A 21,239-nucleotide genomic window follows, 5' to 3' on the forward strand; every position below is an offset into this window, starting at 1 on the left:
TGCCTTGAACTCAAATATCATCCTTAAATTTTTCTATTACTTATATCAATGCAAAAGACAACTAAAAACGGAGTTTTAAGACTACGTGAAAACACAAAATATCCATAAGCAATAAATTGTTTGATGATTTTAAGAAGTGCAGAACTGAGTTTCTATAGGATTTTTAAATTGGCGCGGATATATGTTGGCACTCCATGGCGGCTATTTCCTTTTGGTGACATCTGTCAAATCTTTTTTTTATATTACTCAGTTGTTCATGCCAAATTATCATGGTAAGTGACACGATTGAACAGCACGTTCAAGTGGTAAAACTTTAATATCGAAATGAGTGTTCGGCGTTCATTGCGTCCAATTTACGATAGACCGTGGTTGCTTCACAATCGACTTTTCAACGTATAGTGGCCAAATTTGAGAAGACTGCTTCAGTAAACAATGAGCAAACACCCGTACGTCCAAAAAACGCAAGATCTACCGAGAATATCACCACAGTGCGTGAAAGTGTACAGCACAACCCGAGGCAGTCTATGCCTTCCCGTGCACAAGAATCCGGTTAAAGTCAACTTGGAGAATTTTGAGTCTGGACTTGGTCCTACACCCGTACAAGATCTTACTGATCCAGGAGCTTAAAATTCATGACCATAGACAATGCCGTTTGTTCGCTGACTGGGCTTCGAATCGTTTGAAGAGGAAACCAATTTTGGCCGAAAAATGATCTTTAGTATCGAGGCGCATTTTTGGACAAATGGCCGTGCTAACAAGCAAAATTGCCGTAAATGGGACGACCCCAAGCCACGCGAAGTTAAGCAGGTGATAATGCAACCTCAAAAAGTTACAGCTTGGTGTGGATTTTAGGCCGACTCGGTGGTGTAATTGGTCCGTACTTTTTTGAGAACGACGTTGAGGCGGTCACCGCCAACAACGAGTGCTACATAACGATGATAACTAATTTCGTATATGTTCCAAATTGAACCATGTGACGACATGTGATTCCAAAAGGACGGCCGACGTTAAGTACCACACAGCACACGCCACGACATCTACACACAATATCTTCCCACCTTTATTGAAAAGCCTTATAGATAGAGTTTAAACAGTTTCAACATAAATTCTTCAGAGAAAGTTTATGTAAGGCAGGACGTGAAAACATGAATGAGAATGAGAATTTTTGGAAAAAAAGAAGATACTAAACATTTTTAAACGGAATATCGAAGAAAATATTTACAGATTTTCAAAGTCATCTTAAAATGTTGTTGACAAAAATCAAATTGATGAATGTGTTGAGCCTCAAAAAGCCTAATATAAGACTTTTTCGAATTATAAAAGATTGTATCTCAAAAACCTGACGTGATTGATTGATAATGCAGCCGGATTCGAACAAGAGATATCAAAAACCTTTCAAAAAATATAATTGGATTCACAGGAACATTACCTTGTTAACCAGCATTATTTTTAACCTGGATGTAAGTGTTTACGAGTCAGGTACCTCAGAAAAATGAAGTACATTTTAATCACGGTTTATGGATTGATTTTTTGATGTTTTCCCAAAAAATATCAAACATGGAACAGGAAGCGAGAAAGAATTGGTTCGAAATTAAACCTAAATAAAACACACACAGAGTTATATTTTTGATAAACATTATTCCTATTATGAAGTATGGACTTTAACATAAGTTTTGAAAAAATAAAACTTAACTGATCACTTTGGGAAGATTCCAAGAATGTGATTTTCTTTAAGTGATTGTTAACTAATTTTTTGATAATTTCGGATGGAATCTAACCAGTAACTTGATTAATGTTGGTTTTTTATGCGTCTAGAGTTCGAGGATTACTAGCCGAACTTTCGTGTAGCCTAATAGATCGGTCAATTTATGTTATCTTGTTAACCAATTGGTGTCATTCAATAGAGCCATATTTTGTCATGTGTGACTTATTGGAATCACAAGTGATGATTTTTAATCGCAGCACCACTAGATTCAAAGAGTTATATGACACGTTCAAACCTTACCATTGGCTTAAAATCGATAAATTATAATGACTAGCAAGTTTTGCAAATGTGAATTTCTGAGTCATGAAATTAACTATAAAGAGCGCTAACTTAAATTTTCTATCGTAATTCCCGATAGATTATTTCTTTGATGCTATATTAATTAATTGGTTTGTGCCAACAAGCCAGCGACGTTTAAAGATCTCAGAGCCGACATTGAAAATTGAAATAGCAATGGCTTTGTCCGAAAAGTGTTGCCAGATCATCTGAAATTGGGTCGAACGGAACAACAGCTGCAAACGTATCCGCGGTGGCTGCATGAACGAAATTGAATGTTTTAATTGTACTTGAGTGACTATCTTTTAGAAAGATGACTCTTAATCGAGCTTTCAATGAATTTTTATACTTTTACCATTGGACACATTATGGACATTTAAATGGACTTACATATGACTTTTAATAAGCTTATTATAGCCTAAAAATTGGCCTTAAAATACCCTTTTTTCTTGATTAACATTAACATTAAGTTTTCATCACGAGATCGTTCCTGAGGTACTATGCCTGCCACTTAACTGTCATTTCTACCCTTTAAAGAAAAGTATATTATTAAAAAAAAAAAAAACAATAACCAAGTGTACTTAATTCTATCTTCCTTAACTGTATGTACTTAATAAAACTAACTCATTACCCAAATAAAATTTCAAATTCCAAATTGAAATGGTAATATTAACGCGTGGTTCAAACTGATAACGTCTATTACACAGGCATGGCGTGAAAACCATTTTATTATAATATTTTTTTTTTCTTTGTAAAAAGGTATTTCTGTTTTGATAAGACACGCTTGTCAGGCATGTCCAGACATTATATTTTGTTATGCATAATATGTATTTTGAGGTCAATTTGTTAAGCTTCAAAGGGCTTAGCAAATAAAATTAAAAAGCAAGATAATTGAAAAGCACGCAGGCAGGCAGGTATTCCTTGTATATGTATAAAACTTCATTGTTTTGGAAACTAGGTTTGAATAAATAATTTTTTTGGGGGGTTGAAGTCTGTATCGGAAGTTTGAATAATATATATGCGTGATGATGAAGATGATGACTACAATAGGATTGGGAGTGGGCGTGTGTGTTTCTGTCATGATTATGTATTTTTAAGATTGCAATACAAAAATGTGGTTGAAAGATTCATAATCATAATAATTGTGATGAGAAATTATTGGGGCGCAGTAGAATATATGTTTGTTCATTTTGTTGTCCTACTTAAAGTAAATATTTGCTTTTCATGGTATAATAATTTCTTTGGTCATTCATTGACCTGAAAAATGAACAACTTTCCTTTGAATGTTAATGAAAGATAACAGAAGGTACCTACAAACCCGTGTATACCATGAAAATGACAAAAACAGAATTATGAAAATCTGAAATATCTCAGATTTTATTTTCGCTTCAAGAATGCGGGTGAACTCAGGGCTTTTGGGTGACATTATGTTCCTTGTATGATGATTCGTTTTTCATTTTTATCTTCGTTCACAAAAATTAACTTGAAATAAATATTTACAAAACAATAGGCGAAGTACTCTGAAGATAAAGCTCATTTTTTAATATAAACTCAAGTGAATTCCTGTTTGGTTTGGTTAGATTCATTTAAAAAAGTCAGTTACCACGTTAAGGGTATAAGAATGCGTTAAATTACTAGAAATATATTTTTGTAAGGTACTGAATCAATTGTTGATGTTCCTAACAATAAGATAAAATGGGTTTAGGGCAAAAATGTCTTAAGATATTTGATATTGCTTGGTCTAAAGAAAATAAAACTTACAAGTTGGAGCGCAACGAATAAGGGTTTTGCCGAATTTGATCAGATATCAAAATCAAATCAAAAATTACTGATGAGCTTTCAAAATTTGGTAATGAAAATGTTTTTAAAAAAGTCAAATTGCCATTTAAAGTACTCCAAAAAGAATGTAGGCAAAAATTAATGTTTGGGTTGTTTTTAATAAAGGTCAGTCAGACTTTTCTATTTTTTCATTTCATTTTGTTCCATTTTTTTTCTGCTTCATTAAGGCTGAAACCCTACTAATGCTTTTCTATCATTTTGCGATATTTTTCCGTAACGGACAACTTAGGTTTTGGTTTAAAAAATAACATCTTGTATTATCATTTTCACAAAGCAATGAAAAACGCTTGAAGTAGAAGCTGCCATTTAAAACGCGCATTTTGAAGGAAAAGACGTTCACAATAGTGAAGCGTGACAAGAGATCACACAGCATCAAGTGTAAAGTTTTGAGCTTGATCCCTCAACTATCCATAGGAACCATACATGACATGGAGTCAAAAGTAAAAGTTCAACCAACTTGCGCTTCTGCTGCGGCTATAGCTTTAAGTTCGCATTGTAGAGCTTTGTGTTGTTTTCATATTTTTCAACTTTGTATGCACCAACAGCCTCAGCTCCACCATTGTGTTCAGCCAGTTAATCTTTTTTGACAAACAGCTGCCAAAATATATGTACAGTGATGCCAAGTATTTTGGCCGTCTTCAATAATTGTTGCCATTCTAAACCCCAACGAGCCAAACAGTATTCCATTTCGTTTTACTGATAGCGTTCCAATTTGTTAATGTCCCAATGGCAGAAAAAAAGGAGTGCAAAGCTTATGGTTTTTTAAAACCTCTGATTTATTGACGTACACTTAGTGATTGCTATATAAACGGTCATCAGTAAACATTTCAGATAACTATCTACTGTTTCAACTTTCTTATACATTTGACTGACAGCTACGAGCGGACAGTTTTCATCATTGAAATATTTAGTTTGAGGATTTAAAAAATTTTAGCAGCTGACTGATTGTTGATTTCTCATTCGGGAACAATATTATTCAACTAAAACCATTCCATTTTCTTTGTGTTCCCACCTGCCACTTTAGCTTTCATTGATCAACTTTTTCCTAAAATTCTTGTTTCTAATCAGGAAACGCTTGATTCAATCAGGAAATATTTGAACAATGACAGAAGTGTTGAATGTTAACTTTAACTGACCTGTTTACAAAATTCCAATGGTTGGTATCAACGATGAGATCCATTAATAGCTAAACCTAGCTATTAACTTAGGTGAACCAAAAAGTAAAAAATGAAACAAAAACAACCGTTATTCCATTTCTGTGACGGTGAAGTTGACACATGCAATCACGGCACTAGGTAGTCAGCATGTAAACCTTCAATTGGAGGAGATAGATTTTTGGAGTTCAATGTTTTTTAAAAGTTAGTAAATAATTTCAATATAATAATTTATAAAATAATAAAACTGAAGGGTGTAGAATATGTGTCAAAAACGTTATTACATCCTGTGTAATTTAATACTTCCAACTGAGCGTCGAACTTGTCGAGTTGTAGAAGCTGAGTAAGGTCAATGATTCTTGAAAAGCATTTCTCCTGTCACTGCCCATCTTCTTGTGCGGTACAGGTTGTATTTACACCGGTTGGCAGTTCGGCGGCAACGTCGGCTGTCGTTACTTTTGTGCCAAACACCAGAGAAGGGATTGTGTACCAAGTCACTGGCCATCTTCTAGTAAATATTGTAAATATTGATCTTTCCACTACCAAAGAGAGTAAACTTCTCTAGGATGCTCCTAGTGGTAGTCTCCGTAGGGTTAGCAGCGTTGTAAATAACGACCCTGCCTCCACTACGAATACCACCATCCAATCTAGGATCTCATACAAAAAGCATCTCTTTTCGCCTCCCTAATCATTGTAGCGTCTTCCAAGCGAAAATTTTAGCTATGAAAGAGGTCCTCTCCTGGCTAAAAGAAAACGTGATATCAACCCGCATCTTCCCTGACAATCAGGCTGCTATTAAATCTCTTGACGGTGTCTCAACCAAATCTCAAACGGTCCTCTACGTCGATCGTCTCTTATGGAGATGGCGCAGCAATTTAACATTCACCTCTGTTGGGTGCCAGGCCACAGAGACATCACAGGAAATTGAAGAGCCGATAAACTCGCTAAAAATGGAACCACAAGGGAGAAGATAGGTATACCGTTAGCTACATGTAAACTTCTGCTAAAAGAAGCAGTTCTCACGAAAACAAACTCTAGTTGGCACAATTTACCAACGTGTGCAGCCACAAAACTCATATGGCCTCCACTGGACTTAAAGCGCTCTAAAGACTTGTTATCTCAAAGCAGACACGCAATACGACTTGGTGTAGCCTCAAATGACTTCTGCAGGAGTTGTATGGATGGGGAAGAAGATTAAACACAATTAAACAATCTCTCACCTTCTCTGAACTTGCCCTGCTCTTTTACTAAGACGCAGACTTTATCTAGGAGACTACCTTTTTGATAATCCCAGTGAACTAGGTAATAAGGATATCAAACATCTTCTTCGCTTTATAAAAAGCTCAAAACGGTTCGACTATAGTAAAAAGTAATTCTCTATATTCATATGGTGTCAGAATGGTCCTTTTCTTTTGTCCTAAGTGTGTGGGTTATGTATCCGCAGCCACTTTAACCTAACCTAACCTTACCTAACCTGTGTAATTTGGCAAAAAAAAAAACAAATAACTAAGAAGAGAAACCAATACTGACTATAAATTACTATACTAGTCAGAAGTATGTTATTTAATTCAAAATGTAAATTAAATTTGATACAAAAAGTGAAAAGTCTAGACCACATTTTGAAAATTGTGAAGTGAATTGGAAGGCGAAATGGTTTGATGGCAAAGTTATTTTATACTCATAGTTGATCGCACATTATAAAAAGTACCTAAATGACGAAATACATTTTCGTATTTCTCCGTCATCAAAATTGTTCAATTTTGTTTAATAGCTGATATTTTTTTTTAATTTCATTCTACACGAAACCACTTATCACATTGAACAAGTAAATATTAGAATACTAAATATGATCGCCTTATTGACGTTAAAACATGCGTATTCACTTAAAAGCAATAACCAAAATGACGTACATGTGCGCTTTGTGTCAAAGTTCCAAAAATCTATTTTGTGTGTCTGGACTGTGTACCTACGTGCTTATTTTTAATGTAAAATTTGTTGCTGATGATTTCTATAGATACTAAAAAAAGTTAAAGTTTACACTAGCAAGGAAACAGGTTTTATTTTATTGAAATAAGGGTGTTAATTGTTTGATGATTGACGCTTCAAGAATGTCATGATACGCTAGATTATAGATAGATTGTTATACCTTAGATGCCTTTAGAGTTTGTATTATACATATGTAAATACCTAGCTTGAAACTAGGTCGTTTTCTAAGACGTAAGGTTTACTATACTTAAATATAATTTATATCATTTTAAACATCTTATAAATACAATAATAAAAATGTTGTTGTAAAATTAAATACATTTTTAAAATTCAACTAACTTATATTATATCATTTTCAAAACGACTATTTTTTTAAAGACCTAATTGCAGCAGGGTTCCGATTATGAGTTTTATTTTTACAAAAATTCACTGACCTCATATTGTATATATGCACGTATATTTAATTTACTCTAGAATGCGCCCACTCTAGAATTTAAAATTAATAAAATTACGTCATCCAAATGCATTCCTCGGCGAGGCGCCCTTAGTAAGTCTTTTGACAATCCCATAGATACGAACATACGCGAACTCATACAGACTTTGAACGGAAACAGAAATTATTAACATACTTATACTTTAAGTTATTTCCATGCATATGAATTCATATTTATTATAGTATTTAAAATGTTGCTTTTTTTATTATTGGAACAATTTATTCGAATAATCTACCTTATGTACGTACATAAGTTATACGCACGTTTTATCTGCAAAAATTAACACATTCTCCCATTTTGAATTTAATATTATATCTACACCTATGACAAAAGCAAAAACGTGAGGTTGTTCAGTTTTGTTTCTGATGTATATTTTATATTTAGGTATATGCAGTGATACACATATGTACTATTTTTAATAAATTTGAATTGTAAGCGTTTTAATTTCGATTACGTAAAATATGATTTTGGTTACTATTATCATCATCAAATTAGTAGGTAATGCTTTAAAATTCATAAAATGTGTTTAAAATTGATTTTTGTGATATCAAATTATAAATTATTAAATTCAATTTTACTAATTGAAAATTGCATATTAATAATTTTAAGTTTTGGGATGAAAAATTATTAAAGCTTAGGTAGGTAGAAATGGCGATCTCAAGGCAACCTAACCTGAGATCCAATTAGCGCTGTAGTGCGCCGCCGTTTTGATACCAAAAACTCGTTTGATCTGTGATTGAAGAGGACAGATTTATAGCGAAGCTTCATAGCGATTATGTTAGAGCCATTGTGTCGTATTGAGAAAAAAGATTAGGTCTCTAACCTTTGTGTCAGATAACTCATTAAGTTCGTGAAAGAATGCTTTTCCAAAGTATTTCACTCTAGTGTTTGCAAAAGCAGGACATTTGCAGAGCAAACAGTCACTACAACTACGGCAAAAGGTGTTGTAAGAGATACCCAACTTAGTATCTGCATGAACTCCTATAGGCCAATGTCCGGTACAAACCGCAACAATCCTGGCTATGTCTTGCCTTGGCCTGCATAGAAGATCGTTGTTTGGGTTTTGTTATAGGTGGGCCATATCTATTACAAGATATAATGCTCCACCTTCGGTTTGATTCAGTTTGGTGGATAGAAAAGGTTTTACCCTTCATAGCACCAAGAGGAATGTTAACCATTTCCGAAAGTGAGCTATGAAGGCCGATCTTTGCCTGGCTAGCTCGACAGCTCGTTCATTTCGCACGATACCACTATGGCCCGGAACCCAGATCACGGTGACAGCGAGGTGAATATTCAGGCTCGCAAGCTCATCGCGACATTGCTGGACCAATTAAGATGAGGATGTAACCGAGTTAATGGCTTTGACAGCTGCCTGACTGTCTGTAAAGATAGCTGCATTTCGGTTTTGGTTTAGGATTTGTTTAAGTATCTTACATGCCTCAATTGTTGCCAGCAGTTCAGCCTGAAAAACGCTAGCAAAGTCAGGAAGCCTAAAGGATTTGGCCACATTTAGGGACTCAGAAAAGATCCCAGAACCAACTCCGCACTCCATCTTTGAGCCGTCAGTAAAGTTGGTTGTGTCGAAACCTATCGAAACGATGTCATCCTCCCAATCTTCTCTGGATGGGAAAATAACCTTAAAATCCTTACTAAGGGCTCAAATTAGGAGTGCAGTAGCCAGTGTCTACCGAGATAATATCTGAGGAAATCAATTTCGTTGTGTTGCTACGACCATAAGGTTTTGACAACCACGACCACACAATGATAGGATTTGAGTGTTGAGTCGAGGTAGCGTGAATGGCGGTACTTTATTTTTGGTGGTAAAGAGCAACAGTTCAATTTTACTTTGGTTAACTCCTATTCCACAACTCGTGGCCCAGCTGCTAACTTTCTTCAAAACTGACTTTGTTATTTCACTAATCACAGAGGTGTACTTTCCTGACACCAATAGCACCAAATCAACCGGATAGGCTACCGCCTTCACTCCACATCTCTCTAATTTAACGAGAATTGTATCCAGATAGAAGAGGCGAAAGGACACCACCCTGGGGTTTTCCGCTACTAACGTGTTTTGTTGCGATTGTATTGCCTAGAGTAGCTTGAATCTTCTACCTCTGAGCATGGAAATAATCCATTCTCGAATGAAGTCTTCTACACCGAACTTAACGAGCACTACCTCATGGAGGGCAGTCTCCGTAGATTTTGGTATCTACAATACCATATTTATGTATATCAATATTCCGTTGAAAATGTTAATATTTTACTTTCAATTCTCATAATGATAGACGTCATATAGAGGTTCATTCATTTCATGTATCGAAGTTTGTAGAGTTAAGCAATTTACTAATTGATTTTTTCACAAGTTACCAATTGATTTTTTCACAAGTTTTACGTTGGCAATATTTTGGAAATCATTCATTGTACTTGAATGAAATTAAAAGAAAAACCTTACTTATTTCTCAAAAAATCATTATAAATTTTAAATCTTCACCTGCCATTCATTTACTTTTAAAGAACGGAGAAACATTTATGATAAAATTTTTCTTAGCAGAGAAATGTTTGATCTTTTTAGGAATTCGTAGTCTAAAACTTTTAACATCAAGTTTTTTAAATGTATTGAAAAAATATGAAAAAAATGTTCAAAACGGGTTATCTGAGCTTAAGCATCATATGTATATCTAAAATCTGAGTTTGGATTCGGAATGAGTGTTAATAAAATTACTTTAAAACGAAGAAAAAAACAGAAGGTACATTTAATGTTTTTTTAAAACTTCAAATAGAGTCAAATGAAGGCCCATCATTTCATCATTGGAAATATTATTTTGAGACTTAAGAGCGAGTAATCAAATTTGTTATGTTTAGTGACAAAATGAAGCTGATGATTTGTAGATTTTTTCAACTTTAACAAATACAGTAGATAGCCCAGAACTTTATGTAGTTAGTTTTAATTAACAGCTATTTGTTGATTACGCATTTCGAAACAAAGCGATCCATTTTTTTTTGTATTCCCACCTGTCATTAAAAATTTCAATGATCACCTGTAACCCCAAATGCATGATTCCAAATCTAAAATACTTGATTCCAATCAGGAAAAGTGAGTCCAGAGAAAAACATTTTCAATGAGAGCTAAAATCACCCTGTGCATAAAATTCCAATGATTGGTTTCAATGATGCAAATCAATGATATCTATAACTAGCCCCTAAGTAATCTCATAACTAATGAAAACTAAGTGAGCCACTAAAGTGGTTCAAACTGTATCTAGAAGTCATCATACAATTTCTTTGTATTTTAACTTTCCTTTAAGAACCCCGTTTATCGTTGTCTTTTTTGTTTAATAATTCGAGTTGAATAGAAATTAAAAATGGATCGTCTTACGGTTAATACCTATCCTTAAGTTATATATTTATTAAAACAAGAGAATGATCAAAACTGAAAGCATTTTTGTTTATCTGCGTAATTTGAAAAATTTAGTCATTCAAAACAGAAGTTTAATTAACAACTCGAATTTAGTTTTTAGATATTTGTACATCAATTTCTGAAGCGTTTGTACTCTGATTAAGATTTGACTTAAGAGGTTTAAATTGATAGAACTCGATTTGTACTTCTTCAAACAATTTTTGAATAAATCTGAGACTGTACAAAAAAAACAGTTTTGTTCTTTATCACTCATTTTGTGAAATTACTGATATACATATGTACATATATTCTCCGAAATAAAATAATTGTAAGTATTTTCATTGGAAAGAATTTAATTTGCCAGACTTTTTTTTCTACTTTAAGGTGGCGCTACAGTCCTGTGTGGACTAGGGCCTCACCCAACAAACTTCTCCATCTAGCTCGGTCCCTAGCTAGATGTCTCCAGTTTCGCGCTCCAAGTTGGGTGAGGTCACCTCTACTGTTCTGTCCTGTAGGTGCGGGATGTAGGGATAAGGGTCTTATATAGCAACACTTTGGTCCCTCGAGAGAGGACTTTACCACTCAATTGCTTTCTTAGACCAAAACTAGCAAGAGTTATTCTGCGTTTGATCTCAGCGCTGGTGTTGTTTTCTGCGTTTACAGCGGAGCCTAGGTACGATTGTGACGTTTTGACCAAAACGTCGGTGTTGTATGTCCTTTCTAGACGACAGCATGTACTTTGTTTTGCCCTTATTAACCGTTAAACCCATTTTTGCCGCCTCTGCCTCAATACTCACTAAAGCCCCATTGACATCACGCTGAGTTCTTCCGATTATGTCAATGTCATCAGCATATGCCAGTAATTGGACGGACTTTTGAAAGATAGTGCCTCTAGTGTTGACGTGTGAGCTCTGCACTATTCGTTCAAGCACGATGTTAAAAAAATCACAGGACAGTGCATCACCTTGTCTAAAACCTTTAAAACCTTTAATTTGCAAGGCCTGGCATAAAATAAGTCATAAGTTGGCTTTGATACTTTTTTGTATGGATTCTTACGTTTTTGGGATCACATTCAAGTGTTAGTAGCTAATGGGCTTAAAGTCAATAACTATATTTCTCAGCCAATTTTCCAAGGCGACTTTTATGACTCATGCTGTCTACCTTATCTCTTGGTTGTGGAAATATCTAAAGTGAGAGGAATAACTTAATGTTTTGAAGGACGAGCGCATAGGTGTACCACCCCACAGTATAAATATGTTTACTTATATTTCTGGTTCAAATTTATGAACATCAACTTTATAAGCTTTTGACTTTCTGGGTGTTGATGGGGTAACCTTAAACCTTCTTGTATCTTCTCGTAATTATGAACTTTTGCGTAGGAGTAAAGACGAAAAATCTTTTAAAAGTCAAAGAGTGTTCATAATCTCATCCGTGAAAATCATTGAATACCAATAATTTGTTCTAGCAGCAAGGATTCGTTAAGTTCTAAAGATTGTAATTTATTTGTATAACAAGAAGACATTAAGTTAATAAGTGAGTAGGTTAGCCTTCAACCTCATAACATCATCTTTACTGGACTGCACTGTTAGTGACAAAAGTTAAAAAAAGGTTTCCAAAAAAAAATTCTTTATGAGATAAAACATTCTCTAAAATTAAACATTCGACCTACTGTTAAAGCAATTTCCTTGTTTACAAAATTAGGACTCCCCCGGCCAGTCTTTTCAAAATAATCATTATCATCACCGTCATTTTATTGAACGTAAATATTATAGACTTTTCCTTTTTTCGGGAGAAAGCTATTTTTAGATTGAAAAAATATTTTAACCTGATTTAAAGGAAGAAAAGGGAACATTTTGATATCTGAAAATAATACAGCAAAGGAAATTGCTCAAGCCTAAGCAAAATATTGTTTCCGGTTTTATATAAATACAAACAAAAATAAACTCGTTATGATAATGTAACGTAGAAAGGCTTAAAGGGACGAAGATGAACCGAAATAAATAAGGGGATAAATCAAATGACAAATAAACAAATGATTTTTTTTATTAAATAGTCTTTCAAAACCTATAAATACATACATCACAGATGTGTACCAAATATTTTGTAGTCATTTTACATTTTAGTTTCAAAGGAAACAAACCAACCTAAATATAGGATATGAGAAAATAAGCCCTACTCTCAAGGCTGAATAAGAAAAACCCTTGTTTTCAGTATGAAGGACATGCCTAAAGTAGTAAACAAATTATTGTTTTGAGGAACATTTTGTGCAGCTTTTAGAAGACTGTTTTTCAATATCATTTTCACTTTAAAAACTTGTCAGTTAAATATGTAAATAAGATCAAAATCAAATACTTCATTATTTTTTCACTTTCAACTAAATCTAAACTCTTTGCTGAACGCTCCTGTGTACCTTCTGCCCTCTATCTCTGAATCTGTTAAGTGTATACAAAAATGTTTTTTGGCATGTGACTTTTTAACTTATTTCAAGGCCGATCTCTTTTTTCACATTTATTAACTGAATTTATTTTAATAATCCCCACATAGACAAATATCATAATAGAGGTTAATTCAATTTGTGGTTAAAAGTTCTTAAAGTTGGCATTTGACATCTGTCAAACTTAGCTGTCATTTCAACTGTCATAATAATAGTTGAATGCAATGGATTGCTTAGGAATCATATTATGTCCTTGGTCGTTTGGACATTTAATTTTAAAAGTTATTTACCAGTTAAATTGTGTTATGAGTTTTTTTTTCAAAAAAGAGGATGTAATATTTTGTGAATTATTTACTGCACTTTTCATGACGAAAAAAAGAAAAACCAGCTAACAGCTAATCAATCCTTCTCCATATATGGCCTGCAATTCAGATGAGATTAAAAATATTTTCCTGTATTAAAAACTGGTGATTTATCAAATGACAAAAATATAAATGAGTAAAAAAACTGTATAAATAGGTCAAGCAGATGCTGCTATATTTGTGTATCGACCATTGCCGGAGGACTTCAATCAGTCAACTTAAAATAAAAATTGAAATATTTAGTGAGGTATAGTGTTTGTGAATTGCGTTGTTATTTTTATTTGAGTTCTAAAACACCATCAGCAATAATAAAGCCGGCCGGCTGGCCTTTCTATGACTAACGACGGGTGGAGGCGGCAATGACGACTTATTCACCTCCTATGCTCGTATACTTTATTTTAGTGTCCGAAATATTTGTGATAATTCAATGTAGCACTCTCTTTTTACGAATTTTATGTTTGAACTTTTTCGGGTCAATTAATGGATTCCGTAAATAGCTGGTATTAGAGTGGTTGTGCATTTGATGGTGGCGACAAGTCCGATGTTCATGACAGCAATCAAGTTTATGTTAAGTCTTTATCGTTACGTATACTCAAGTATTATTATAAAATATTGCTGACCATACAATATATTCTTGTTTTTTTGTATTTATTTTATTCTTTTTCTTTTGTTTCTTTTTTATTTTCTATTGCATACATTTTTATTAATATTTATGTACCAGAAATTATGTTTTTGACGCAAGAAGTTCATAGGTTTTTTGTTTGCATTTATTTAAGAATTTTGAAAAATGTTGGAATTAGAAATAATTTGTTGTTTATTTATGTTTAATTTGGTGAAACTCTTTTTTTACGTTCTTAGTTAAATATCAAACGGGGAATAACTGTAAAGAAAATATGACATGAGAGAAAAATTCTTCGGATGACTTCTAGTTCCGTCTGAAAGTGAGGATACAACTACTGCCGTTGAAAGATTGAAAGGATAAAGGTCCAACGACTTAGATGGCGAACAGACATTAACGCTCCACCCCAAAAGTGTTTCGAATCCTATCCCGAGGGATGGCATAGTAAAGGAAAACCGCGATTTACGTAGCACACTTAGGTGGGAGAGGATTTCAAATTGGGGACGCATGTTGGTTTGTTCTAAAATTCAGAACCACTCGGAGTGAAATTGAAATTTATTGAAAATACAAATTGAAGTTCTGTAACTCACTTTTATACAATTCAATTTAATTTTTTTTCGAACTTTAAACGTAATGAATTTCAAAATTCTAAATTTCGATTTTAAAGTGAGGACATTATTTAAAAACAGTAACAGTTTCAAAAACGTAATACACCTCAACTTTTGTATGTTTTACATTTTACAGTTTTGTATGTTGTATGACGAAATACTTCATCCGTGAGAGGGCATCTACTTTGTATTCGAAAGAACTTACAACAGCTAGGTTCTAAATTTCACTTTCTCTCAAAATGAAATTGATTGAAAATACCTTCAATTTATAGTTTGGAGATTCACTTTTTTCTGCATCGATTTCCTTATTTTGTTTTGAATTTATAACGAAGTGGATTTTTGTGTTCTACATTTCAATTTTTTATTATTTTGAAGTGATTTGAGTTTGACGAGAGGAAATTGCTAAAAAAAAGTAGTAAAAGTTGCAGGTCGTACTTTGTATTTGAGGAAACGGACAAAACATTTTAAATTATTGTTTGCGACGACAAATGTCTTTGCTTTAACATTTCAAGTAAAATTATACTGTTCAAACACTTTCTTAGCACTTTTTTAACTGCGTCTCTTTTTCAAATTTTACAAATTGTGACATTATGAAATTATTTATGTCAGCTGCTTTAATTTCACTTGAAGTGACTTCGGAAAGTTTTTGAAGTTATAAAATCGATGGAAACATAGAACACTGAAGACAATTTTGCTCAATATCATTTCACTGTATTTCGGAAACTTGGCTGATAATTTCTCTTCTATTCGAAAAAAAATCTTCAAAAGACACCAATCTATGAGAGATCGACAAATATATTTGTATTTTTCCATAATTCACTTGGGGAAGATTCATAGTTGTAAGATATTCCTACAGCTGTTACAGCATCAGCTCATGAGACTTGGTTCTCCTTAATTTGTCTCGTACATTTAGACAGACTAAATTTTGGAGTTGTTATGACTTTGCAATTGCTCATTGCATTGTGGAAGGTGTTTTTTTAACGACTTTTGTAACGACTTCAAATTGAAGATTACGATTCAGATCGTTATTTCATGTATACTGCAAGGGGCTTTTATTATTCCACGAAGAAATTTGATTTGGAATTTTTCGATAAGTTAAGCATTTGTTTTCTTTGTACAGCCCCTTGTTGCCATGAGTATAAAATTATTATTATTTTGTTCTGGATAGATTGGTCAAAGTTCTTCCCTATATTAACCAGTATATTCTTTAATACTTCAAGTTTAATTCTGCTCTTTTCTTTTTGATGCACTCTTTTTCCATTTAAGCCAAAGTCATTTCAAGGTATTTGGCAGTGTTGAAGTTAGGTACTTTTTTTATGTTTAAAGAAATTGGAATATTATTTAAATGTTTTTGTTTGTTTGTTTTATTTGTTTTGAAATTTTATTTTTACGTCCAAACACTAACTTTATCTTTTTTAAAGGATCTGTCTGGCATAAATTTCCAGAATCATCAACAAAGGCTGTTAGCTATAATATTCCTTAAATATTAAAGATATACAAGGTCGGTCCTAGGACACTTCCTTCTGGTACACCAGCTTCAATTTTCTTTAGTTCCGCCGTACCGTACTATTTAGAGTCGGTAAGTAACATACGATTTAAGTATTTCGTTTCGAAGTACTGTCTTGAGGATTTCTATGCAGTTTTTATTCAAGTTCGGAGTGCTAAACACTGCAAAGGCTTCAGTATACAAGTTTCTATTTATGTGAGTGCCTTTTTGATATTATCTGTTATTCGATGAACTTAGTCTATTGTGTAATGGTTATTTCTAAATCCACGGTGACGGTTTGTAATTAGTCTTTTTTCTTCTAAAGGGTGGTTTTTTTAAGGTTAGGATTTTCATGCATTAGTATTTGACAGCTCACGCAGGATTTCAGACATGGTGTCAAAGAGAAAGACGCTTAGTATGCTTTGACATTTCATCATGAATAGACTTACTAACGAGCAACGCTTGCAAATCATTGAATTTTTTTACCAAAATCAGTGTTCGGTTCGAAATGTGTTTCGCGCTTTACGTCCGATTTATGGTCTACATAATCGACCAAGTTAGGAGGCTCATTTCTGGTTGAATGGCTACGTAAATAAGCAAAATTGCCGCATTTGGAGTGAAGAGCAACCAGAAGCCGTTCAAGAACTGCCCATGCATCCCGAAAAATGCACTGTTTGGTGTGGTTTGTACGCTGGTGGAATCATTGGACCGTATTTTTTCAAAGATGCTGTTGGACGCAACGTTACGGTGAATGGCGATCGCTATCGTTCAATGCTAACAAACTTTTTGTTGCCAAAATTGGAAGAACTGAACTTGGTTGACATGTGGTTTCAACAAGATGGCGCTACATGCCACACAGCTCGCGATTCTATGGCCATTTTGAGGGAAAACTTCGGAGAACAATTCATCTCAAGTAATGGACCGGCAAGTTGGCCACCAAGATCATGCGATTTGACGCCTTTAGACTATTTTTTTGTGGGGCTACGTCAAGTCTAAAGTCTACACAAATAAGCCAGCAACTATTCCAGCTTATGAAGACAACATTTCCGAAGAAATTCGGGCTATTCCGGCCGAAATGCTCGAAAAAGTTACCCAAAATTGGACTTTCCGAATGGACCACCTAACCCGCAGCCGCGGTCAACATTTAAATGAAATTATCTTCAAAAAGTAAATGTCATGGACCAATCTAACGTTTCAAATAAAGAATCGATTAGATTTTGCAAATTTTATGCGTTTTTTTTTAAAAAAAAGTTCTCAAGCTCTTAAAAAATCACCGTTTATTATTTTCCTAAGTCTTTTCAGTAGCCGTTTTTTTAAAACGTTTTCCATGATCGGTATAAAATGTAATGTATAATAACACACCTTCTTAACTTAAGGATCATGTTTTTTACAATAAAACATTTTTTCCTATATCAAGGTGCATGAAGGCCAAGACTTTGTTCTAAAATGTGTAAAGAGATACCTTAAAAGATTATTGAATTGAAAATCTGAATTTTAATATAGAAAATTTGATGAAATGTTTTTGGTGCATGTATACTTTCTTCGTTATGCTATTAATGATGACAATTAATTAATTTAAAATTGTGCAACAATCTGTTGTATCGTGTACTTATGGCCAATTACTGAACCTCATTAACCTTTTTTGACCTCCATTGTTGTGTTGACAAAATTAATGCCATTTTTATAGGAAAGGTCGATCTATTTTTCCACCCAAAGCTCTCCATTAAATTATTTAAAATAAGTAATTATACACTACATATAGAAATACTGATGATGGAAGCATCTAACCTAAATAAATCTTTCTTGGTGACTCTTTACACCAAACAAAAAACCCCACTCTCACACGACACTCTTGCGTTTTTCACTTGATGACTTAGAACAAATAATAAGATTCGTATAAATGCGGTTATACACTCTTAATCAGATTTAATTACATCATTTAAGTTACAAATGAAATACAATGTATACACTACACATTCTCGTAGAATAAATCATGTGAACATATATAAAACACTCCTCATGTGAATAGGAGTGTAAGGATATAGGTATAGTGTTATGTTGAAAAATCCTTTCTTTTTTGTTATGTTGAGATTTAATTTTAATTACAATCATTAACATTCCTCGAAGGATATTTAATTTAATCTTAGAGCTTGTGACACAATGGCAATTTCTTGTATGGGTACCTTTATATACAAACATATATATGGAAAACAACAAATTGGAATTTCAAGGCCTCATCAGAAATGAGAAAATCGATATGCCTTACCCTTAACACTATATAAACACATTAGGAATGTAGAAGCTAGTATGAGACACACAACATAAATTCTCTTTGAATCTCTCATTCCCGAGTCAGATTTAATTGCTTGTCGGAAATGCATTGCCTTGAGATTCTGTATAGCCGTTTAGCTTCTTAAGAATGTGTTGCATTTCCAATAAATTATTCCATATGATTTAGGTAGATATCGCTAGCTGCATATATAGATTTTATATGGCAATTCCATTATAAATGGCTCTATTATAATGTTGATTACTTTGATCCTCAAAGCTCAATTTCAATTAAATTTTAATTGAAGCTATGGTTTTGAGTTCATTTGATTTAGTAAAATTAATATAAGATTAGATTTACAAAATAAAGCCTAGAAGAGCTTTAAGGGTCCCTTAAAATTTGAAGACTTTTAAGGAAACACAAATATTTGTTGGAATAGAAGGGTACGTATAATGGTTATTAGATTTGGTTCCATATACTAAAGGCGTATAGGTTTTAGGTATAAACTAAGTGCATTTTTTATTATTGTCATATTTTGAAGTAAAGCCGGCGGCGCGTCGGCGTTACATGCCACACAGCAAACGCCACGATTGACATTTTGCAGAAACGATTTGAGGGCAAAGTTATCTCTCGCAGGGGTGAAGTAAATTGGCTACCAAAGTCACTCGATTCGACCCCGCTAGACTTTCTCCTGTGGGGTTTCTTGAAGTCGCAGGTCTATGCAAATAAACCACAATCGACCAATGCCCTAAAGGTGAACATAACATAAAACAGGCCACCGCTCAAATTCAGCCGGATCTATGCAGAAGTGTCATTGAAAATAGGACCACTCGGATCCATGCCACATTAAGAAGCCGAGGCGGGCATTTGAATGATGTCATATTTCACACTTAATGGCATACATGCGCTTTTCAAATAAAAAAAATATTTTGTTGATACCTCACACAAGCTTGTTTTATTCCATTTCAACAACTACCCGCCCTTATTGAAAAACCCTTGATGTTGGTGATTTTGGTCTGGTGTAGTTTAATTTGACTTTCACTTGTGTATTAACCAAGGAAATTCTTTTCAAAGGCTTAGACGCCGCCGGCTTTTTAACAGGATCATTTGATTGGAAAATAAAAATGCCTTCAAGACAGACTACTTTGGCTATTTTCCTTTAACTTCGCCAATACTGTATCAAGTTTAAATTTTTGCGTATATATTTTTGGGTTTTTTTCTTGTATCGTATGCAATTATTTTAAATGACCATACTATCACACATGCTCGCAATTGTAAGAACATATCATAATCTCAGATTAAATATTAGGTATAACTATGTAGACTGTTGGGACAAGGACAACTCAACAACATACAGCATATCAAATATATAAGTACAATATTTAAGTGTTTATATGTAGGTATGTTAACAGTAATGAAATATTTCAAATCGTTTATATCTTCAGTTCAAAATTTCTTCTCCTCATACACAAGTGTCATGCCTTAACTCAAAGTAGACCTGTATGTATTTATATATGTATGTCATATAAATATATGACAGTATCATGAAAAGACTTCCTTCCTATTGTCATCAAATATCAGTTGATTTTGATGCATTTGTTTGACTTGAAAGAAGCTACAAAAGTTCAAATAGAATAATAATATCATAGATATGTACCTACTTTGTTATTTGTCTGTATTTATTTAAAAAACAATTCCTTTTAGGTGATGGTTTTTGGTTCTGGTAACCAAATCGATCAATAATATTCTGTGGTACATGATTTGAATGAAAACATATCTACTGTATTTTATTTTGACAGACAATATTCTTATATTGAATTATATTGTCAAGCCATGTCTCAAATGTGACAGATTGATATAAAAATTCTCAGAAATGTATAGCACACTGAATCCAAGAGGAACTGTAACTCCTGTAAACTAAATATTCCTTTTCCTTTATTTATTCTTTCTTCTTATAACAAATATTGACAAATTTTAATGTTTTCCCAAAAGAAAAAAAGAATAATTTTTGGAGCATTGAGTAAAAACATTATTCTTATATGTAGAATGAGGAGGTTTAATTAACTAATAAATGTATTTTGAATATAAAAACAAAAACTTCTATTGTAAAGGGTGCACGATTTGCAAATTTTGTACTTGGAGGAATTCTATTCATTGCGAAATGGCAAGCCAAGGCAAGCATGAATCACGTCACATATTCATAACGACTAACTCCGAAAAAATAATTGGCAGGTTGGAAACCATAGGTTACAAATTATTTTATATTAATTACAAAACAGTTTTATCGCAGCCTATTTAAGCTTTTTGAAGTACAGAATTTTTAAAACAAAATATTTTTGAGACTAAGGTATCAACACGATTTTTATCCAACTTTGCAAAACATTGTAGGACTATTTAATTTTTTGATTTTATTTTATTTGAATAAACGTGTTTTTTTTTAGAAGTTGTTAGTTTCTTTTAAATTAAGGTTATTCTTTTAGGTATAGTGTTTTGTTTAAATTAATATAATACTAGATTCTACCTGCAACTTTGCTCATGCAATAAGGACAA

The 21,239-nt window shown here is 33.4% G+C and overlaps 1 protein-coding gene across 1 annotated transcript in view; it reads right to left on the bottom strand.

The window, feature by feature from the left end:
• The window catches only part of LOC129954191 (uncharacterized), a 123,977-nt gene that overhangs the window by 36,656 nt on the left and 66,082 nt on the right, over positions 1-21,239 (bottom strand). The window lies entirely within an intron of this gene.

Source organism: Eupeodes corollae, chromosome 1, assembly GCF_945859685.1.
Source record: "Eupeodes corollae chromosome 1, idEupCoro1.1, whole genome shotgun sequence".
Classification (NCBI taxonomy): domain Eukaryota; kingdom Metazoa; phylum Arthropoda; class Insecta; order Diptera; family Syrphidae; genus Eupeodes; species Eupeodes corollae.